Source organism: Vulpes lagopus, chromosome 2 (genome assembly GCF_018345385.1).
Source record: "Vulpes lagopus strain Blue_001 chromosome 2, ASM1834538v1, whole genome shotgun sequence".
NCBI lineage: Eukaryota > Metazoa > Chordata > Mammalia > Carnivora > Canidae > Vulpes > Vulpes lagopus.
Genome location: NC_054825.1, coordinates 142,489,322 through 142,511,514, shown reverse-complemented (window position 1 = coordinate 142,511,514; position 22,193 = coordinate 142,489,322). Strand labels below are relative to the sequence as shown.

The 22,193-nt window shown below is 40.8% G+C and overlaps 1 long non-coding RNA gene across 2 annotated transcripts; it reads left to right on the top strand.

The window, feature by feature from the left end:
* The first annotated feature begins 4,121 nt into the window (after positions 1-4,121).
* LOC121481648 lies at positions 4,122-22,193 on the top strand. Of its 2 annotated transcripts, none has more exons than XR_005985332.1 (3): positions 4,122-5,028; positions 8,025-8,142; positions 20,610-22,193. It is a non-coding gene; the product is annotated as an uncharacterized LOC121481648 (long non-coding RNA). The 2 variants fall into 2 exon arrangements; XR_005985333.1 differs by lacking the exon at positions 20,610-22,193 and adding an exon at positions 15,939-16,226.

The window sequence follows — 22,193 nt, the reverse complement described above, 5'->3', positions numbered from 1 at the left end:
CTTTAGAGAGGGTTACAATAAACTTAAAATTGGAGATCTGTGTTCAAGTTCTGCCCTGCTCCTTTACTGGCCATGTGAGTGTCAGTTCCGCATCTATGAAATGATGACAGAGTCCCCTCTTTCAGGGCTTCTCTGAGAAACAGATGACATGCACAAACAGCCTTTGGGACATGGTAAAGTCTCTTTATTATTCTGGTCCCCCCTCCTCCTATTTCCTTTGATAGAATTCATCACTTTTTTGTTAAGTGTCTCTTTTAGACTTCTCTTAGGCATTATCCTGAATGAATCTTTTTGTTCATAATGACTTCTAAGCTTAAGTGACTACCAGGAGTTGGTCCAGCAGCCACTTGCATTCTGCCAATACATCAGAACACCTTGCCTGTGTTTCATCTTACATTTTTCAGATTCTGTATCCATATATAGCTTCTTCTTGTCTTTCTGGATCTTCTGCAGTTCAGTCTTTTAATTCACTCTGCTTAGATTATTCCTCTTTGTTTTTTTTTTTTTTAGATTATTCCTCTTTGAAATCTCATTATCAACTGTGGCCAACTGGAGCAGGGATAGAGTTTCATGATTTCTCTTCATCTGTTTCAATTATCGTATACTCCTTGACTAGATAAGTAAGACGAATAAGAAATAATTGTTGATGGTGCAGTGAAGTTTTCTTTTTGAAAGATGATATTATGCTTAGGTAAGAAAAGTTTGCTGATTTTTAAAAAAAAGATTTTAATTAGAGAGAGAGTAGGTAGAGGGGTAAGGGGGGAAGGAGAGGGAGACAGAATCTGAAGCAGATTCTGAGCTGAGCAGAGAGCCCAGTGTGGGGCTCCATCCTGTGACTGCAGAGATCATGACCTAAACTGAAACCAAGAGTTGGATGCTCAACCAACTGAGCCACTTAGGCACCCCTTGCTGTTTTTCATAAACTACTAGAGAGAGAGAGAGAAATTTTTTCATAAACTACTGGATTTTATGAGAGTTGATAGAATATTAGAGAGATTAATTACATTAGATCCAGATTTAGAGTATCTACTGTGTAGAAAGCATTATTTTAGATTCTTATATTTCTTTTTTCCTTTGTAAGATTTTATTTGTTTATTCATGAGAGAGAGAGAGAGAGGCAGAGAGACATAGGCAGAGGGAGAAGCAAGCTTCCTGTCAGGAGCCTGATGCAGGACTTGATCCCAGGACTTTGGGATCATGCCCTGAGCCGAAGGCAGATACTCAACCACTGAGCCACCCAGGTGCCCCTAGAACTAATCTTAATGAAAATTATGATGTCTGAGGTGTACCTAAATCCAATGATCATCAACTTCTAGGACAATAGGATTTCAACTCAAAAGCCTTTGGGGAGACTATAATTTTATAATATAATTATTTCCTTTAGTATTAATTTAAAATGTAGTCAAATTGAAAGCTTTGAGAAGACCATCAAAGTATGTCCCCATGGGGACACATCTGTTTTGTGGGTTTGCAGAACCCAAATGGCTAGAATGATAGAGTTATCAACATTTAACCATGCTAATGTGAACATGAGTAATATTACCAAGATGTTGAGGTATACACAGGTACTTGTTTATTAAACTAGTATATTGCTAGGAAAAATGTGTACTTTTTAAAAGAGATTTTATTTATTTATTCATGAGAGACACACAGAGAGAAGCAGAGACATAGGCAGAGGGAGAAGCAGGCTCCATGCAGGAAGCCTGATTTGGGACTTGATCCTGGGACTCCAGGGTCACTCCCCAGGCCGAAGGTAGGCGCTCAACTGCTGAGTCACTCAGGGATCCCGAAAAATGTATAATTAAAAGTAAACAAGAGGACTTTACAACTTTGTTCATTCTTTTGGAAAAACAGACACTGTTATTCACTATGAAGTCAAAGATGATCCTTTTCCTAGACTCAGAGGCCCTGGTGGAGCATCACTAGGTCAGGGAGCGACTCAGATTTACAGTCCAAACAAGTTCCTGTTCTGAGCAGCACTATACATCAGCTTCCGTGGCCCTGCTGGTGAATCATAGCAGCTGCCATCACATTGCTGGGAGCTTTTTCAGCCCTTCTTAGCCATAATTCCCCAGATCCATTGCTCAAGATTAACAAAATATAACACACAAAGATTAGAGGTCAGCTTTGAAATATAAAAGCATCATGCCCAAATGTTAAAAACAAGGTCAGCAATAAATCATGTTGGAAAGAAGCTGAATGTCATAAACACAAGACAAGCGATTATAAATCATAATTCACAGCATGGAGCTCTGTCACCCTAACAGAATGGACTAAAAAAGTAGTGACAACAGCTAAGACAATGACAACAAATGACACAGGTCAGCAATCTAAGGCTTAGAAGGAACAGACCAGAAATGTCACGAGGGTCCAGAGGGAAAAGGCAAAGGGCACGTGCCTAGACAGACTAACTAGGTATCAAAATCATGTTTGCTGGTGTGTTCATTGTTTTTCATCCTGGAAAATGCCAAATTTATAATTATTAGACTTTTGGTTTGGCTGGTTGGTTCTTAGAGGTTGCTCTAGAAATGCAGGATCAGTTATTTGGAGGACCCTAAGACTAAAATCTCACGTGCTTCATTAAAGATATCCCTAACATCTTAGAGGCAGAATTACTTACTTCTTCAAACAAGAAGAGTCAACTTACATCATGTTCTTCTGGTAGCATGTGGCAATACTAAAATATCCAGGCTTTTTTTTTTTCCCCCCAGTATGTAACAGTATACCCCAGCACAAAAAGAAGAATAATTTACTCTAAGAGATAGGCCGCAATCACAAATCTTACATCTGCTTTCTTGGTCAGTTGCAAAGCCAACACTGGTTTAAATTTTCTAATGGCCATTCATCATATTTTTCTTGCGGTAAAACATAATTACAGTGTGTTAATACTTATGAATTACATTGAGGTTCTCAGACACAGTGGAGTGAAAAGCAAGTAAATAAATATTACATGAATAAGCAATTATATAGGCAATTAATGCCTCTCAGATTGTGGGCTGTAAATTTGAAAACACTAATTGCATTACAGGGTGTAGGCCCATAGACAACATGGAAAGGGCCACTGTTTAGAATAAAATTAATTCCTCTCTGATCTTTCAGATCAAGTGAAACAGAAGAAAATAAAGCTCCAGTCTATTTAATTTTTTTTTTTTTTACATACTGCTGGAGATATTCTGTATACAAAGTATTAGTTAAATAGAGTTGATTTAGGGACACAGGCAAGTAAATGGGATGATCTTTTTCTTTCTTATGGTCATATAATGTCAGTGCGTGAAAACAACTTCTCAATAGATTTAAAAGATCTGATGGCCAGAACAGTGAGAAAGAAAATATGTGAGAGTAACTCAGTCTTTGAATCTTGTTCAGATGAGATATAAATAGTAAATACTGCAGATAGCCACATGTGATTATGGAAAATTCGATTTTTGCAATTTTCTTTTTTTAGGTATAGTATTTTAATCTTTCATGACTAGGAAGAAAAGTGGACAGAAATGGAGAGTGGGAAATCACAATTCTGGTTACTAAGTCTTTTTAAACCACAGCTTTGGAAACTCAAGATTCCAGATCATGCTGGAAGTGTTAGATATTAAGGCAAGAATCCAGCTTGCCGTACAATACAAAGCATTTGGGAATGTCAGAAGCTTAATCTTCCCCCATTCAACAATTCTCTGGAGATTCATCCATAACAATCAGAAGCGGGAAATTTTTCTTTTTTTCTCATTTGATTTAAAATGACTTAAGGTAAAATATCTTGAAATTGCCCTAGAATCAAAGGAGTTTTCTTTATAGCTCTTCACAAAAATAACTGCACAGGTATTATTCAAAGCCAAATGAGCTTTGAACCTGGGCCCAGATCACACACTAAGAAATTTGGCCTTATTTTATTGGCTTCTTTATACTCTACTATATTTTCTGAATTTCCTCCAATGGACATATATCACTTTTATAATCAGAAAATAAAATCCCATAAAGAAGTTTAGTTCAGATCTAAAGCATGCTCAGGGCCAATAGAAATGAAAAAATAGGCTGGAGCCCATGGCGTGAGTTCTTATAAGCACCACCGTGGGAGTCTGTGCACAGTTTTAAGAACTGTTCCTTATGTTTAGTAGCAAACATTTGGATGATGTAAATGGACACAATTACTCCCACCCCAACCCCCTCCCTTACTGATGAGCAAAGAAGGATGTGTACACTTACATAATTTTCTTCTGCACGGAGGTTAAAAAATAAATTACCCAGTAGCAAGACAAACAATGGGAAGACTGCTTTAAATAAGTCTGGAGCTGTTTGCTCTGGACAGCATTAAGCCATCTGAGATTTTTACTAGGGGGAGACATCAGGTCCATCAAAGGGAGCAAGGATGAACTACTTAACTTGAAAATTATTGTTCTCAGGAATGTAAAAAGAGGCAACATGTCTCATAAAAATTTGGAAAGATCAAAGCAGCATAATGCAGGAGGCTCTAGATTCACCACCAATTCTGATATTTATAAGCTCTGTGGCCCCGGGGCCATTTACCTAACCTCACTGAGCCTTTGTTTTCATTTATAAACTGGCAGTGATAATAATAGTACCTATTTGGAGCGTTATTGGAAGGATTAAACTAGGTAGTTTATAGGATATCTACTAGCATATGGAAAGTGCTCTAATAAATGTTAACTTTTATGGAAGCCTATATCGTCTACTCCCTTTATATGACAGTGGTATTAAAATGAAGAGCAGGGTCCAAATGTTTTAAAATATGTTTATTACACAGCAGACTAGGTTGGACACAGCAAGTTCCCTCACCTTCATGGTAAGAGTATTATTTGTGAACTTTCAACCAGACCCTAAAATGATGCCACTTAAGTAGTTACTCGTCCTACAGTATGGGGCATGTAGAACTTCTTTCTACCAAATTAGGGTGAGTTTATGTTTGTATTTAAGGTGCTAGAAGGTGTCCTGGAGGGAAAATCATGTGCCACAGGCAGTTAATACCCACCATTTGCTTCAACGTGGATGGAACCGGAGGGTATTATGCTGAGTGAAGTAAGTCAATCGGAGAAGGACAAACATTATATGTTCTCATTATTTGGGGAATATAAATAATAGTGGAAGGGAATATAAGGGAAGGGAGAAGAAATGTGTGGGAAATATCAGAAAGGGAGACAGAACATAAAGACTCCTACCTCTGGGAAACGAACTAGGGGTGGTGGAAGGGGAGGAGGGCGGGGGGTGGGGGTGAATGGGTGATGGGCACTGAGGGGGGCACTTGACGGGATGAGCACTGGGTGTTATTCTGTATGTTGGTAAATTGAACCCCAATAAAATAAAAAAATAAATAAAAATAAAAAAAGAATCTGCTTATAATACGTAAGCCATTCCCAATGTTCACTTGGAGTGAGAATGTTACAAACAAGTTGCCTCTCATTGATTTCTCACAACCACTCTATGCAGCAGGTACTGTTTTAATCTCTGGAGAAAACTGAAGCTCAGAGAGGTTAATGGCTTTCTCACTGTCACACAGTGAATAAACAGTAGACTGGGCACTCCATTGTCTAACCATAAATGGGAACATCCATTTATCTGAGAAAAAAAAAAAAAAGACATGTGAGCCTCACCCTTCTTAGAAATGGTTTGTGGTGTGGAAGAAGAGAGGAGAGAGGAAGAAAAATTCAGTCTTCAATTTCTTTTGTCAGAAGGCAAAACCAACCACGATTGCCCCAGAAGCAAAATCAACCCCTGGGGTGAAAATACAATCTTCTAAGGAATCTAAGAAGAAGTTATGCTTTCAAAAGGTGTAACTTCGGCTGTATGTGTGTGTGTGTGTGTGTGTGTGTGTGTGTATGTTTACACTCCCTTCTCCCCTCTAACCTGTTTGTCACTGGGAAATGAAACAGTTTTGGTTTGCAAGCTGTCACCAGGGAGTGGAGCAAGACTTTGTAATAAACAAAAGCAACTGCCAGGGCCCCCAGCTAGCCTCTCCAAGGCCAGCCTGCCAAGGAAACCTGGCATTGTGACAATGAGGTCCACTCAGCATGACCAGTGGTCACCAAGGAGCACCTCTGGAAAGGACAGCCAGGTGGAGCACCCCCAAGCTCAGCAGGGGAAGAGTGCAGCCTCCCAGTAGTGAACTGTCTAGACTCTTAATATACCCCCAACCTGGAACGCCTGGAAGTGAGTACAGTTGTATGCATGCACGAGTGTATGTGTAGACACATGCACAGAGTTCTCTAGAAAGAAACCTGTAGAGCTCTCAGCAAATTCCTAAGAGCCTTCCACCCTCAATGGAGATACCACAGTTGGGAGAAGCGCATACTCTGATCCTCCAGAAAAGAATAGCAAGCTCACCACTTTTATTTCTGAAGCAAGTGAGCCCAGGCTGTCAGCCCACTTTCCTCTTACAAAACCCTAAGGCACTTAAAAGAGACCACAGGGGGAAAAAAAATAACCCAACCCTTTTTCTAATCTAAACCTAATCCTTCTTAAACCTCGCCTGACCCAGGCTACCAGGAATCCTGCCAGTGCCAAATGATATGATGTTTATTCAGCTCAGGTCTTAGCTGCTGCCTCCTGAGCCACAGAATCAAAGAGGACCATGTCAGCCACCACCTGCTGATAAATGGGTAAACAAAGGGCCATTGGAGAAAGAGGAGGACCAGTGTGGGAGCACAATGCCTTTGTGTAGTTCTGACTCAAAGAAGGGCACAGCAACTAAGGAACAGGCTTGAGACATGCACAAATGCTGTGCCAAGTAGTTTGGAAGCCTGGGTACAGCTGTTCCTTGTACGCCCTTTGCTCCTTGCTCCCCCTAAAACCACAATGGGGTGCCAGTGACACGGTGCCCCCCTTCCCAGAAGAAGTTGGCAAAATCACAGTTTGTGAAGCAGTTAGGTTTGTGTTGGAAGAGTGCTCTCCAAAGTGTCCTCAGAGAAGCCTCAGCTCAGTAAGAGTGACGTAGAGCTCAGAAGGCATGGCCTGACCCCCATTTTACCAGAGCAGCTGTTTTGATCTGTTTTATATCTGGGGGATCTGAATGAGATTTCGGAGGAGGGAGTTCTGTTGCTAAAAACAGAATGTTTGCAAGATGCTCTTGAGATACCAGATTTGGTGCATCTCTTCCTGAGAGGGGCTTAAATGAAATAAGTCCTAGAGGTCTGGAGATTTAGCAAGCTGGTTTTATTCTCAGTGTTCTCTGCTTCCCTTCTCTAACAAATGCCTCCTTATAACTCTTTACATGTGTGTTTGAGTCAGCATTGTCCTCTCAGGAATAACTGTGAGAGAGCTAGCTAACAAAATTTTCAGGGCTTATTGTGTGCCCTGCAATGCTCTGGGCATTTACTGGACCCTGACAGTCCTTTGGGTGCACAGTCCCACCCAAAGTGGGAACACAGTAAAGCAGAAACACAATAACGACATCCACAATGGCAGCTTGCCTCAGTGCACCCAGCTTGTAAGTGATGGGCCAGACAGGCAGCGCACATAGTAACTCAGAGCCAGAGTTCTTACTCAGTGTATCATGTTGCCTCTCGTGTCTGAGCAAGGTGTGTGTGTGTGTAAATCAGATGGACGTTATTTTTACATGTTAAAATTAAATAGAGAAAATCTGAAGGTAAAAATAGGAAGAAAAAATCGCCCATCATTCCACCATTCCGAAGACCACCAACTGTTCATGTTTGGGCATATTTCCTTCCAGTCTATTTTTATGCATAAGTTTTAGCTCTGCACATTTAAAGCAGCTGTGATTGTCTATGCATGTTTTATTTCGCTTTTGTCACTTAATATGACAATGTAACATGATGATATTTTTAATAACATTGCAAATTCTCTTTCATATTTACTGGCTAAATAATAGTCTCCTAGGTGGAGCAGGTCAGTTTAACAAACACTTATTGAGCACGTTGTATGTCCCAGATGCTATGCTAGTCCCTGGGAATACTGTTTTCTTCAAGGAGCCAGCAGTCTATGGTAGGTCAAATAAGGTACATAGGTAACTATATAGTTGTAATAATTGCTAGCACTACTGAACATATACTGTGTTGCAGGTGCCACTCATATGAATGAACTCACTGGAACTTCACAGCAACCTTATGAGTAGGGATGATTTTGAAAGATGTTGAGACTGAGGCATATCTTGCCAACAAGATAGTGCTTCTAGACATGGTAAGTAGAAGGTACACCAAGATCCCTACCTCCTAATCCCCAGAATTTATGAATACTACTCTACATGGAAGTTACCTGCAGGGTAAAATAGTAAAATGTAACGTTACCTTAATTGGAAAAGGAACTTTGGAGATATGATTAAGTTAAGTATTTTGAGAGGGGAAGGTTGTCCTGGATTATCTGGGTGGGCCCAAGGTCATCACAAGGGTCTTTATAAGAGGGAGACAGCAATATCAGTCAGAGATGTGACAATAAAACCAGAGGTGTGAGTGTGTGTGAGAGAGAGGATATGTGAAAGGGAGAGAGGGAGGGAGAGAGTCAGAGACTGGAAGATACTATACCACTGATCCTGAAGATGGAGGAAGGGGCCATGAATCCAGGAAGGCAAGAGGCTCTCAGAAGCCTCAAAAGGCGAGGAAATAGATTCTCTCCTGGAACCTCCAGAAGGAACACAGCCCTGCCAACACCTTGATTTTAGGATTTTTGACCTCCCCAGCTGTGTGATAAAAAATTTATGTTGCTTTAAGACACTAAGTCTGTGATAATTGGTACAGCAGCTGTAGGAAACCCAGGATTCAAACCCAGGCAGCTTGACTCCAGAGCCATTATTCTCAACCACATTCATATGTGCTGGGCGAGGTAGTTAATATCCTAGCACTCTGTAAAAGCATAGAGAAAGATACTCAGCAGAACGATAGGGAAGGACAGGAGGATGACAACGTGACTCTTTAAAACAGCATGAATTGTGAGGCAGGGAAGGATGAGAAATTAATTAATGTAGGAAGATAACCATGATATCATAAGTGAAAAAATTCTAATACTGTGTATAATGATTCCCATTTCCATTTATAAATATATATGAACATATACAGTCCCATAGTTCTCTCTGGGGAGTTAATTTGTGGGTAAATGTAAGGGGAAATTTTCACTTTTTACTTACATATCTTCATATTGTTTGAAAATGTCACCAGACATGTATTTTGCATTAATTTTTTTTGTACAGTAAAGTGTTTATAATATACCTTTTTTTTAAGTTGGAGAAAATAATATGCCTTACTGGGATGTAAATCTTTGTTCATAAAGCTCTGTGCTTCTATAGAATGATTTTCTTAGTGTGGAAACTTCCTGGAGGTAGAATTGCTGAATCAATGGATAGAAACATTTGGAAAACGTATATATTAAAAAATAATGGAAATGGTAGTCAGTAAGCCAGAATGAAATTTAGGAGGGGAGAGCAGGTATTTAACCTGGTGAGCAGAAGATATGATAGTTTTCCACTCCTCTGTGCAGGCTGATACGTTGGATACTAGTTCCCCAGGGCTGCCATAGCAAAGTACCACAGACTAGGTGGTTGAAACCCCAGAAATGTATTTTCTCATAATTCTAGAGGCTGGTTTTCCAAGATCAACATGTCAGCAGGGTTGGTTCTTCCTGAGGGCTCTCTCCTTGACTGGTAGATGCTCTTCCTCCTGTGTCTTCACATGGTGTTTTCTCTGTGTAGGTCTGTGTCCTGATTTCCTCTTCTTCTAAGGACACCCACAGCTTCTACTAGTGTCCACCCCCATGACCTCATTTTAACCTCATTGCCTCTTTGAAGACCCTATCTTCAAGAATGATACCACATCCTGACATACAGGAAATTAAGACTTCAATATGTGATTTTGGGGGGACATAATTCAGCCCGTAACACATGGAAAAGAAAGTTCTAGAGGAATGCAGTACCACTGAGAGAATTTCTGTGTGAGAAGGCAACTTTGTAGTATCTTAACATTTTCCATAATGGAACAGAACTAAAGAATGAACACCAGGATTATGCTGGTTTTAGGCTCGCTTTTTCTTACCTGTCCCAGTCAGCTGGGCTGGACTCTTCTCTGACTTTTCTCTTTGGAAACTGAATCTGTGTGACTCTTCCCGAGTACCTCTGTGGTTCCACTTTGCCTCTGCAATCAATCTCCAAAGACAGCATGAGAAGAGGGAGAATAAATCATGAATAGGAAGAGAGTTTTTTGGCTCCTTTCCCCCTCCCAACAAAAATGGCACTGCAACTTCTATGTACCCTTTGTCCTTGATTCAGATCATAAATATCTACTCTTGGAATGGAAAAAGAGGAAGAGGGTGGAATCCTGAGCTTTATCATAGGTTAGAGTACATCACCAGTAAAGAGGTTTGTAGAGTCTCAATCAGAATCCAGAAACCATTTCAGTAAAAAGCCAGATAGGAAATGTTTTTGCATTGCAGGCCACAGGATTGCTGGTATGAGTACTCTACTCTGCCATGTAGCACCAAAGCAGCCACAGAAAAACATTAAAAAGAAAAGAGAAAAGCATTGTTGTATTCCAGTATAATTATTTACAAAACAAGCAGTGGGCCAGTGTTAATCTATGGGTTGTAGTTTGCCATTATTTAAGGAAATTAAAAATATTTACTATGCTGAACAAAATTATGTAGTGAGCCCAGACTGATCAACTATGAATCATACAAATTTCTCTTTTGACTTATTTAATAAATTATGTATTTTTGAGTTTAAAGAATAGTTGGTTTTTCAACACACTTTGTTCATTTATCATAAAGAAGAAGCTTTGAAAATTAATTTAATAATAGCGTATTTCTGAACCTGAACTTTAATTTTTTAAGAAAGATTTTATTTATGTATTTGAGAGAGCACGAACAGAGAGAGAAGCAGACTCCCCACTGAGCAGATACCCTGATGTGGGGCTCAGTCTCAGGACTCTAGGATCATAACTTGTGCTGAATACAGACGGTTTAACTGACTGAGCCACCCAGGTGCCCTGAACTTTAATTTTTAATAATTTCTTTGCCACATAATGTTTAGGTTAAACCTGACACAATCACATGCTATAAATACAAAAAAAGGGGCAGAGATAAAGGTCAGAATAAGTCCCAACAATTTGGTGTCTCATTCTGTCATTCAATTAACCAGTATATGTGCTGCATGCAAGTCACTAGGGTGAGTGCTTTGGAGAATTTTCCAAGTCACGAGTATTTCTCTCCAAATAATGTGAGAAAAGAACTCCTCTGGCCATGAGTGATCAGTCTGGGGGAGAGCATGTGACCAAGTTAGAACAAGCAGACTATGTCTGTGGAATTTGAATCTAAAATGGAATACCATGGCTGGAAGAGCATAGAGTTATTTCACTCTATGGTTCATTTATTTCTGTCACTGAGCTACATGGAGCTTCCCCTTTTCCAAAGTTGGTTCGTGAAAGAGACATAAGAAATAATATTGAAAAAAGTAGTTTGGGGCCAGCTGTGGTGAGCCTTCAAATCCAGAAGGAGGAGACTGAATTATATCCTGTAGATAAAAAATGTCCTGTGATGCCGTGACTGATTTGAGTTAATGATAAACCAGGCAAACACAGCTTCCACCTCCATGAAGTACTTGATATCAGCCTGAGTTACACTAAATGAATGGAAAACTGAAGACCAAAAATGTGTGGCATTCCACTCAGATCTGCCAGTTTGAGTGTGCTAGAGCAGATATTCTCAGCACTAGTGACACTTGAGCTGGAGGGTTCTTTGTTGTAAGGGCCAATCCTGCACATTGTATGACATTTCATGACATTTAGCAGCCATCCTGCACATTGTACGACGTTGAGCAGCATGTTTGGCTCCTACCCACCAGATACTACCCACTTGATGACAGATAAAAATGTCGTTTATCCAGACACTACCACATGTCACCTGGAGGACTGTATTAATTCTGTATTGCTGCTGTAACACATTACAAGAAAATTGGTGGCTTAAAAGAATTCAAATTTATTCTTTTACAATTCTGGAGGTTAGAAGTCAGTCTTCTGGCACTAAAACCAAGTTTTTGGCAGGGCTATTTCCTTCTGAGGCCTCTGAGGGGAGAATCTGTTTCCTTGACTTTTTTTGGATTCTAGTGGCCACCTGTAATCCCTTGGCTAGTGGTGCCTTCCTAGAGGGAGAGATGGGGAGTTGCTGTTCCATGTGTCTGCTTAATTGAAAGCAGACTCCACTCCAACCACTCCAACCTTGGCTTCTGCCTTTGCATGCTCTCCTCCACCCGGACTCTTCTGTCTCCTTCTTATAAGGATTTTATAAGGATCTATTGGACAGCCTGGATTACACGAATTAATCTCCCCATTTTGAGATCCTTAACCTCATTTGCAAAATCTCTTTTACCACATAAGGTAATGTTTGTAAGTTCTGGGACTTAGGACACAGATGTATTTGGGGGTCCATTATTCAGCCTACCAGAGAAGCAAAATTGTCCTAGGTTGAGAACTCCTCCTCCAGAAGAATAGGACCAGATGACCTAGATTCACGTCCTAGGTCCACACTACCTACCAGCTGTGTGGCATTGTCTCCCCTTCTGTAAATGGGACTGGTAGGTAGTAATACTTAACCCATGGGATTAGCAATATGTGAACTGAATCACATAAAACAGTTATCAAAGTTTTGGGTATATGGTGCTCAATACACATTAGTTACTAAAAACAAAAGTAAGGTCCAACCTGAGATTTATAAATATGGGGATCGTTTTCATGACCACACAGAGAAAATGAGAGTGGTATCTAAGGAACAAGTCCTCAGCTAATTTGGAGTGGGTTGGTAGAATTATAACTCATTTAAATATGACATTTCCTGATGCTCAGACCATTCTTAAGAGGTACATGAGAATATACAGAATTTCTCCAACAAGTGCTGATATTAATTGAAGTGTGCTATGGGCCAGTCTCTATTCTGTTTATTCAACACTCACAACTACTCCAAGATGTAGGTAATGTTATTATTCCCATTTTACAGATGAAGAAACTATGCTACAGAGAGATTCAGGATCTCATCAGAGTTTATAGTGTTGCTGATGGAGGTGAGCTTTCAATTAAGCAGACACACAGAACAGCAACTCCCCATCTCTCCCTCCTGCAATCACCATTCTGCTTTTGGATTTCTATGTGTTGGACTACTTTAGATGGCATAGAGGTGGAATCATGCAGAATTTGTCCTTCCATGACTGGCTTTTTCACTCAGTGTAATGTGTATTTTTTTGTTTGTTCTAAAGATTTATTTATTTCAGAGGCAGGGAGGGACAGAGGGAGATGGAAAGAGAAACTGAAGCAGACTCCTTGCTGAGCATGGAGCCTGCTGTGGGGCTCGATCTCAGGACCCTGAGATTGTGACCCTGAGATCAAGACCTGAGCCAAAACCAAGAGTTGGTTGCTCAACCAACTGCACCACCCAAATGCCCCGACTTAGCATAATGCTTCTCAGGTTCATCCCTGTTGTCAGATATGGCCGAATTTCCCTCCTTTTTAAGGCTGAACAATACTCCATTGTGTGCATAACTGCCTTCAAAGACCAGCCCTTCTCCCAAATCAAGTTATTTCTTACTTAGATTAGGGACCAATTCATATTTACTCCCTGGAAATAAAGTTAGTTAAACAGAACGTGAGAATAGGAAAATTTTTCACAGTGATGTCCCTGCCTACTTTATTCTTGTTATACACAAGAATATATATGTAACCATAACAACCGAGGGATTCTTGGAGCAGGTAAAGAACAAAATATCAAGATTCGTTGGTGGGATGCAGTCTGGATTCTCCATTTCCTCCTTCTCTTTTTAACTCATTACTGCAGAGTCCTGAGTTCCACTGAAGCCCCACGGATTCCCTGGGGGAGAAGCCGCATTTTAACAGGCTCCCCTGGCAATTCTTCCCCACACTCAAGTTTGAGAACACTGCTTCTACCCTTTCCAATCTCAGTTCCAGTTCATCAGGGAGCTGTTTTCTCCTTCATGGAAAAATTACTATCTTAACGATCGCTACCAGGGCTGCCTTATTAACTAAAGGGGGCACAGAGATCCAACTCTCCATGGTTGGTAATTTTTGCGAGGTAATTCCTGCCATCTTTGCTTCCCCCAAGGGGCAGTTTAGCTGCAAATGGCTATTACCTTAACCAATTGAAAAGAAAATAACAAAACTAATAGTCAACTAAATTTGGTTTTTGGTTGCTAGAAGAGTCAGCTGCCTAGACAGTGCATCAAGAAGGGTGAAGAAAGGCTCATCTTTGCACAGAAGATCTCTGTCCCACCAATCTGCCAGGGGACAGTCCTGTGGCTTGGAGTCTCCTAAATTCCAAATATGTTACCTAGACGGTATAATAAGTTATACATTAAACTGCTATGATTCAACCACAGCCTCAAGAGGATCGCAAAGTCAGCTAGGAGGTAACTTAGCAAATAACCAAATAAAGGCTTTCAAGAGTGATATTTAGAAGAGTATATTTAGATGAACAGAAAAAGATTCGGCAAACTTGAGGACAGAGATTGTGACAAAAGGCTGAGTGGGTAGAGCCAACCAGCATGTCATCTTCTTCCACTATTTGCCTTTTTTTTTTTTAAAGGATTTTATTTATTCATGAGAGACACAGAGAGGCAGAGACATAGGGGGAGGGAGAAGCAGGCTCCATGCTGGGAGCCTGATGTGGGACTTGATCCCAGGACCCCAGGATCCTGACCTGAGTTGAAGGCAGACGCTCAACCACTAAGCCCCTCAGGCACCCCCACTATTTGCCTTTATACCCCTGATGTGTCTTCTAAAACAGGAATCAGCAGACTTTTTCTGCGAAGGGTCTGAGTGAATGTTCAGGCTCTTTAGCCACTACTCAGCTCGGCCACTGCAGTACAAAAGCAGCCACAGACGGTATGTAAATGAATGAGGGTAGCCGTATTGCAATAAACCTTTATCTACAGACCCTGAATTTGGAATTTTATGTCCCTTTTACATGATCCACGTTTTTCATCATCCTTTGGGTTTTCTCCAGCCACTGTTAGTTAAGGGGCCAGTTAGAAACAGCAGGATGGACAGGTCATATAGTTTCCAGACCCTTGTTCTAAAGCAAAAGCCATTTGCTATTTTAAATACATACCCCAAGCCCTTCCACTTCTCTGCATTTGCTCCTGCTGTTCCTTCTACGTGGAATGTTTATTGTCCCATCCCTTCTACTTGCATATTGTGCTCACCGCCTGGTTCAATTACCGGCTCCCCCCCAAAATGGCCTCTCCTCCTCCTCCGGCGTCTCCATCTGTACCTCTCTAATCATCTCGATCATTTCGGATTTGCATTACTCCGTGGCTCAAGCTGTTTTATTTCTATATCCTCCATGGCTTAAGTGTTTCTTGGATCAAGGCAGGACCTTCAGCAATCAGGAAACAGTGTAAGATCAGAATAAGAAGAATGGCATGCCAAACACCTGTAGGGGGTTGAATGGTGACCCCTTAAAAGATAGTCCACCTTCTAATACCCCAGCCCTGTGAATGGGAACTTACTTTGGGAAAGGATCTTTGCAGATGTAATTAAGTTATAGATCTTGAGATGAGATTGTCCTGGATTACTCAAGTGGGCCTTACGTCCGATAACAAATAAATGTCTTTATAAGAGAGAAGAGATGAAGAGGAGCACGTCATTGAGGTGGACACAGAGACTGGAGAGATGCCAACCCAAAGATGGCAGAGCTGGAAGAGGCAAGCAAAGAGTCTGCCTTAGAGCCCTCAGATAAAGTGCAGCCCTGCCAATGCCTTGATTTTGGATTTGACTCCGGAACTATGAGAAAATATTTTTCTATTGTTTTGGAACACTCAGTTTGTGCTAACTACTATGTCAAAGCTAACAAACCCTCCCTGCAAGTTAAATATTAATATAGTAATAGCTGGTATTTATTTAGCATTCATCTTGTGCAGCTTTACATAGATTATTATATTAAATTTTCACAACAATCTAATGAATTTGGAACCATTCTTATCCCTTGTACAGAAGGGGAAACTGACATTCAGAGAAGCTGAGTAACCTGAAGACCCACTTAGCTAGTAAGGAATGGAACCCGAATGGAGGCCACATCATCCGACTGAAGAGTCCCCTCCTTTTAATCAATGTTATATGTTCAAGTCTCCTTAATTATTCATCTGGCATTTCACATGCCCTAAAAATGATGGGGAAAGTGTTGGGCAATGACTTCCATCTCCAGGGGCTGAAATTCCTCGAATTGTGTTTCTACTATTCCAGCAGCTCAAGCTTTTTTTCTTTTCTTCCTCTTTTGCTTGCATTAATAATTGTTGTTATGTCACATGTGATAAACACCAGACACTTCCATGAAAATAAAAAATATGTATTCTAACTTCTACATAAATTTTTTTCTTGCTAGAGTATTAAAAATTAAAGGCATATTTATCCACCAGGTTTCAAGGAAAAATTTGCAATATGTTCAGCAACCTATTCTTGATGAGCAAGGATAGAATAGTTTGCTGCTTAGGCCAAGACAATAGAATTAATCTCTCTATCTCCTTCTTCTCTTCCTTCTCCTTCTTCCTCGTCCTCTTCTTCCTCTTCTTTCTCTGATTATCAGAAAAGAAGGAAAGAAAAGGTTTCTTACTGCTTTTTAAGCCTTCATGAAAATCCATTTCCCTGAGCCACCCTAATTTGAATACATAAAACAACTTTAGCTTCTGGTTTCCATTAAGGAAAATAAATAAGAAGAAATGCAACTCCAGGCATCAGTGGGAAGGTGTCAGTAGTGGAAACCTGGCCGGTTGATGGGTGAGAACAAAGTGTCCAGCTGCTACTGGGACCCCTCCATAGGAAAAGCTCCATGGACCAAATGCTGGTCATACCAAATGACCCACAGTTAGGGCCCACAGGGAAGCCAGACAGCACAGTATTTACGATCATGAATACACTTGGGTCAAGGTTTGAATATGCTGTTTTTGCTGCATCCTAGTTGTGTGACCTGGGCAAGTTAACCTTGATAATAGTACCTACTTCATAGGTAATATTTATGTAAAATGCTGGCACATGTTAGTGCTCAGTATGATCAAGGTGTTAGCTATTAAAATGTTTATATTCAAGGCTTGAAGTACTGAAGGCTGTCTTAACTCACTGCCATTCCTTCTACCACCGCCACCCCTCCCACCGCTCTCTCAACGATTTCTTTGTTACTAGGAATAACTTTGCCACTTCATTAACTTTTGAGTAGCTATCTGAAGGCCAAAAATAAGTTGGAAAGAAATAAAAATAAGAATTCCCAACGCTCACATAAACTCTCCCTTAAAAAGTAATTACAAAATAAAAGATGCTTTCAGAGAAAAGAGATTTCACATGACCGAAATGGAGATCTTTTACCCAGTGTTCTAACCCAACCAATTCAGATTACTTCATAACTCCATCACAGGAAAACCTCATTAGGGCCATTTTCATCACTTCATTCCTCTCCTCCCCCATGTCTGCTGCCTCGTGGAAGCATTCATTATCTCAAGATAATTTCACTGGTTATTGAGACATTATTATTCCACTGCTTCTCTGGTGACCTCTTCATTCCTGAAATCACTCCTTTGCTTCCAAGATGACATGCTGGTAACAATACTGTTTTCCCCCATGTCTGCATTAACCAGGTCCCATAGTCCCAGCATTTGAAATTCGAAGACCAGACTGGATAATGTCATTAGTAGGAAGTGGAATGTGGTAGCAATAGACACAACATTCATTTTACTAATAACACTCAGCATTTCCTGACCGCTGTCTTCATATCACTTGCTTTCAAAGCATTTTCTGTCTACTTGATATGGATTATGTATATATGAATGACTGTACACATGTATTTCTTGTAATTGTTATGGGATATGATGTTACACCCTCTTTATATTGTGGTGTTATTTGTTGATGGAGTGAGACCCAGGGTTACTTCATTAACTGCTAGGCTGGCACAGTGAATACGTTGCAGACCCAGAAGTCCAGAGGCTAGGCTTTTATTCCTCACAAGTCTTCCTAAGTTTCTGTTTTTGAGATACTGGTAGAACTATATGCTTTAGGCCTTCCAACCAATGTTCCATAGCATAGTAACTGTGTTTGCTGACTCTGCTAAATTATGTCCCGTCCTAGAGAACTTTACCCTGAGCTGCCTTGTTGCTTTCAAAACCCTTGCTGTTGAATCTTCCATCCTGCCTTCATTCTTAGCCAACTGGAGCCTGTTTCTGACCTCAACCACTCTACTGACTATTATGTCTTCAAGGTCACTGATTTAGTGAATTTGGCTTTGGGAGAAAAGGAACATATAACTTCTGAGTTAGTCCACACTGCTGCTTGCATTGCCTTTGTCATCAGCATCTAAAAGTTGTTAAATCTGAGTATAGGTGGTTCCCACGCTGGTGGGTTCCCAAATTTGTGAATTAGTTATTTGAAGGGTTTTGGTTTTGGTTTTCGTTTTGGTTTCACTCTGGGGACAGAAATAGCAGAGAATGGTAGTCAGGTCCTTGGGATAGCCCTCAAAATATAATTTTATGTAACAAAATGTAGCCATGCTATTATAAATCCCAAATACCACTTTTAAGTTTCTCTGTGAAAATTCATTTACAAAAATCTGAGTGAGGGCAGCCTGGGTGGCTCAGCGTTTGGCGTTGCCTTCAGCCCAGGATGTGATCCCAGAGACCCAGGATCAAGTCCCGCATTGGGCTCCCTGCATGGACCCTGCTTCTCCCTCTGCCTGTGTCTTTGCCTCTCTCTCTCTCTTTCTCTCTCTCTGTCTCATGAATAAATAAATAAAATATTAAAAAAAAGCTGAGAGAGGTGTGGACGCGTATATGGAGTTTATTTTTCATGTTAAGATGTCATCCTTCGTTGCATTCCTGCCCAAGAGGTAAAGACAATCTACTTGAGCTTCAAGGACAAGCTCCTTTATTAATGGGGAGCTACATATTGAAAACTTAAGTGGGAGGTTGGAGTGTCCCTCGGTCTTGGGTTGCTACCCAGAAAAAGAAGGCACTCAAGAACACCTTCAGGGATGTGATGCTCAGTCTATTGGAGAAAATCCCATTCTAATGGTCTTAGAGCTCCTCTATTTCCCAGCTAATCCTTTCTCATTATTCTTTGCTCCTTCAATTACCTTTCCTCTTTAACAATCGTTGTCATATCCCCCACGCCTAGGAAAAGAGTCTTCCTTGGGAGCAGAAGCAGCAATTACTTTGTCCAAGAAATAGCATGTGATGCAAAGAGAACCAGGTTTCAACATTGGTCTCCTCTCCTTCCAGCTTCTCCACACCCTTATTCCTTCCAAATGGATTATACTTGCTCCTCAAGGATTTTAGGGTCAGACATTCAGTATAGGAGAGCAATTCAGGAGAGAGATTGTTGACATAGGTAGGCATGGCTTGTCCTTCTTCAAGATTCTAATGGAATCCACATTTTCCGAGTGTGTGTGTGTGTGTGTGTGTGTGTCCATCATTCCCACTATACAGACCCACAGGAAGGAGAAGGGGCATCACTATTTTTCAAAATCACATGAGGAATTATTCTTTTTCATGTGGTCTTGTCCCTTTTATGACTTTTCCCCAAACCCAAGTGTGAGTGCTTATACCTGTGTTGTGACTTAGCTCAGACACCAGCCCAGGCAAAGTTTTTACTTCCTTTGACCTTTCCTTTGCTCTGAGCTAGGCATCTTCCTCCTGCCATACCTGGAACCATCTTGACTCTCATTTTTTTTTAAATGATCGGAAAACATCTTATTTTTGCCTTATTGGTAATCTGTCTTTTGACTTCTTTGTCATCTATTGATTAAGGTTGGAAGCAGTTGATCTCAGTGATATCCTCTCTGCTTTGCTCAAACACTTGGTACAAACACTCTTTACTCCTGGAATCATAACCTCCTCTGGCTGAACTTGTTCACAGGATAAAATAGATGCTTCATCTGGATATAAATCTGTGCTTTCTTAGCCAGTGTGAGATCTAAAAGATACATTATTTTTTAAAGATTTTGTTTATTTATTAATGGGAGACACAGAGAGAGAAGCAGAGACATAGGCAGAGGGAGAAGTAGGCTCCCTATGGGGAGGCCTAAGTGGGACTTGATCCTAGGACCCCAGGATCACAACCTGAGCCAAAGGCAGATGTTCAACCACTGAGCCACCCACTGAGCCAAACATAGTGATGAATCCAGGTGCCCCTAAAAGACAAATATTTAGTCCCACATATAGTCCCTGTTTTTCAACCTTAAAAAATTAATTTCAGTAATGTATTTCCTTTAGCCTTCTGTCATCTGTAAGAATATCAACAAATAATACTGAAAGACAGCTTTCCTGGAGTTTGTTTATTGGAATACCTTTAATAGCCCTGTTTTCTTATTTAACACTAGGCCTCAAACACAGTCAAAGCCACATTGATTGAAACATGCAAAGCACTCCCAGAAGCATAAATAAAATGAAATGGAGAGGATCTTTGCATTTTGCAGGATGGGTTAGCTTAAAAGGAAAGACATGCTCCCTGTCTTGAAAATCAGAAAGGAGATGTTTCTTTTAGTTAAAAGCAAGGAAATCTGAAACCACTGATTTTCCAAGAGAAAGCTTTTTTCAGAAAACCCCTTCCGAGGGTTAACTTTATGACAAAATGAGAGATTATCCTCTGCCATCTGTCACTGAAACCCAGTCTCCATTCTATATCCAGGCCTCAGAGCAGAGTGGAAGCAGAGGGAATCGAGAGACTTCGATGTACCAGGAACTGTTCCTTGACAAGCTTATTTCTCATTTGTCTTCATCAGAAGGATTTCGAGACTGGAACATTGAATAGGCTGCTCACTGACAGCTGATGGGAAGATTAGTGATCAAAGGTTGGAGATATTTGGAAAGGGAATGTGCTATGCTATGGGGGTTGATGGGAGAATGAAGAGGAACTCCAAGCCCTCAAATAGACATGATTTAAGCTAAAAGCCCAAGAAGCTGCTGTGGAGGAAGGAGAACAAGGGATTCCGTCTCCTCCTGGAGGCTGCATTGTGCGTCTGTCCAGGGAAGTGCAGGCGGCCCTCTTCAGAAATGTGGAGTAGCCAAGTGGTGCTCTTGAGAAAGCCAATTACAAGGGGCTTCTGACATTTTAGCTCAGCTCCATCTGAGGAGAAAGCACATTTGTCAGTGAAACAAACCGCGTGAGGAAGTCATGGCCTTTGTGAAGAGACCGAGTGTTCAAAACGTGATTCTTCTGGTTCTGTCATAATCATTTGTCAGAGTTTGTTTCATATTTTTTTCTAGCCTCGATGAATTCAGCATATTTTTTCTAGCCTCAACAAATTCGGGTCTTTCCATCGAATTTCAATCAAGATGTGAGGATTGTGGAGATTTTTAGCTTTTTAGTTCGACTACATGAGGCCAACAAAGCTATTAATTCCTCTCACATGCATGTATCAGTCCCTAATCTCCTCAAACTCTTCCCTCAGAGTCTACTGATTCATTCCAGAAACAAGAGCATAGACCTCATCAGATTCTATACTTGAATTTGAAGAGGCCCACAGTGAAGCTTGAAGGAAAACGAAAGACTCTTGTTGATGGATAGTGTTGGAGAAGTCTAAACAGAAATGTCTGTGGCCAGGAAGAATGCCTCATTGGGGACACTCTGGAAGACCAGCGTGTGTTCAGACAGAATGAGGAGAGCTTCCCTGGAGAGAGGTAGTGGCTGAGGCTCTAACTTTGAGTTCTAACCCTGTCCTATTTAAGGTGAAATGAAGCTCTGAACAAGAGTTTTCCTCTTCTGGAATCTCAAAATATTAAACCTGATAAGAACCTGAATGCTGTCTAAAGCAGACCTTTCCTTTAATAGGTCAGGAACACAGAAGGTCCCAGAGGTACCGTGACTTGTCCGCAGTTGCAGAGCTGCTTTGGGACAGACACAGAAGCAGCCTGAGATTCTCCCCAACACCTAGGTCACCTCTGCCCAGTGACAAAGATTCTCTCCTCGACCAAACCTTACTCAGGCTCCTCTGACTGCCTCTGATCTCTCTTCTCAAATAGGCCTTGATTTTGGGGGCTTCTGTGTTTGTTTCTGCATGTCCAATTTTAGTGAGAGATCCTGCTAAGTTGGTTTAGACAGACTCTCCCACTCTCGATGCCTCGTGCCCCCCACAGTGCTGTCTGGTCACCGTGGTCTGCCTCCGCAAGATTTCTGTCAGGTTAGTATTGTCAAAATCCTTCCTGACCCCTCTTAGGGAAGTTTTCTCTTAGTAACTTATTTATTTTTTTTTGTTGAAGATTTTATTGATTG